Here is a 2,256-nt window from a genome sequence, read left to right as displayed (position 1 = left end):
ATTCTGCTTGCAGTTAAAGCATCTCCTTGGCATGGAGGCATTTGCACCACATATGGGTTCTCCTTCTTTAGGAATAACTATGCTGGCAACTGTGTAAAAGAACCCTAGGTTGAGAAGTGCAAAACCTTCTGAAACATTTGGCAATGTGTTTTGTTTTTTTTAAACTCTTTTTGCTTCTTCCAAAATTTCCCAGATGCTTGGCCCAAGTAGGAAGCTTAAGTGTGCATCGAAGTTTCACTGCAGATGTGATGTGGTGGCACCTAAGAGGAATATGATGGCAGTGATTTTCACAATAGTGATGGTTCTTTGGGAAGGACTGGTGGTATCACAGGAATCACTTGTTCACAAGTACTGGTATATGTGAATGCTTGCTATTCATACAATAGATTTAGAGCATCATTGCAGGTCCTTATGAGCCTTCCACTAGTGTGTGGAAGAAAATTGCATGTGTCTGAACAAGCCCCGCGTTTGCATATCATTTAATCAAACTTCCCATGTTGCACTACGAATCATGGCTTGATAAATCAACAAGTGATGAGACATCAAGCTGTGTGATTTTGCTTACGACCAAGCTACATGTTAAACGTGTAATGTGGCCCAATGCAATTTTAATTTTATTTATTTATGAAAGTATTTATTTATAAATTAAATATTTTTATTTATTTAGTTTAATATGTATATACAGTTATTTAATGTAAATTTATATATTTCTGCAGCAAGAAGGTGTTGTCTGCAGTGCAGTTTTGATCCGAGTTGTAGCCCCACCCCATGTGTTATTTTTAATGGTGGGGGGGGGGGAACCTTCCAATGAAAGCTTATTTCCATTAAAAACAGCACAATCGGGATTAAGACCATGGTAGGGGCAGCATAGTAAAAGTGTGATTCAATGTGATTTTGTCACATTTTGCACTTTCACCGCATACTATTTAGAAATAAAACTAACATCCAATTGGGTCATGTTATGAATTGAGTGTAATGGGTAGTTTGGTTCATAATTTGTCAACAGCATTCATGTACCTACATATTTTCAGTGTCAACAAGCAGCTTGCTTGCCTGCATGGTGTCCTTTGCACCTGGTTTCACATCTAAATCAGCTCACTCTGGCTTTTCTGTGTGCAGCATTTTATTTATTAGATTTATAATCTGCTGCTTTGGAGAAAATGATCAAAGAAGTGTATAGTAAATTTAGAAAAACAATGATTTCCTATCAGAAAAACAGATGCCACAGAAAAAATAGAATATCTAGACAGCTCATAGGAAATTAAAAATGAAATGCTAGTATATCAACAGCTGCCACAGATCCCTGACATTATTTAAAAGCTGTTTAGGCCAAAGTCCCTCACAAAAGAGTCAACACAATTTTAAACAAATTGAGAATCCAATAAACAATACAAAAGCAAATAAAAAGCTGTGTTAAGAGCAGTAATAAAAACAGGGAAGCACTAGAAATAAGTTCATTTGTTTAAAAGCCTGGAAGAATAAGGTTACACTCCTATACATGCTCACCTGGGAGTAGGCCTCACTGAAGACAGTGAGACTTTCTTCTGAGTAAACAAGCATAGGATTGTGCTGAACCAATATCTTCCCCCAAAAGGCATGCTGTGGGCTCAACATCCCTGAGGAGAGCAAGCTCGGATTGTGGTATCATCACTGAAATAAAAGACCCTGATTACAGCTGCTGTCCATCTCACTTCTGCGCCTCTGATAATTCATAAATGGGGCAGTCCTCCAGGTGGTAGTGCTGAACGCACAGGAGAAGTGAGCTGCTTCATGCATGACACTGTAGGAGTAAACATTCTCTTTTCTTTTTTTAATGTCCAGCATCATGTTTGACTGAGGCCTGGGAATGCTCAGGAAAACACATGTGAGGGAGAATTAGTGACTAGTTAACAGCTCAATCTGGAGAAGTCTCTTCTGCTAAGGTAGGACAAACTGTGGTCTGTCCTATCATGAAGGCGCAGCCGTTTCCCTGGTTATTTATTACTGAGCAGGATCATGTCAACTTAGAGGTAAACTAGAGGTGCCTTAGGCGACTGGGATACCATATTACACCCCAGTGTATAAATTCATTAAACGCAGAAGAAATGCCAAGGTTATGCTTTAGGCAATTGTCAGGCAAGCTGCTCCAAGAAAAACAGCTGATTCTGATTTTTAAAAACAGAATAGCCTTGGCTTCCTGTGATCAATCTTCTAAACTACAGCAGCAAATATGCTAAACTACAGGTGCCAGCAACCTTTGAGGCAGGCAGAGTCCAA

The sequence above is a fragment of the Tiliqua scincoides genome, chromosome 1, assembly GCF_035046505.1.
Source record: "Tiliqua scincoides isolate rTilSci1 chromosome 1, rTilSci1.hap2, whole genome shotgun sequence".
Taxonomy (NCBI): Eukaryota; Metazoa; Chordata; class Lepidosauria; order Squamata; family Scincidae; genus Tiliqua; species Tiliqua scincoides.
This window is presented reverse-complemented; position numbering follows the sequence as displayed.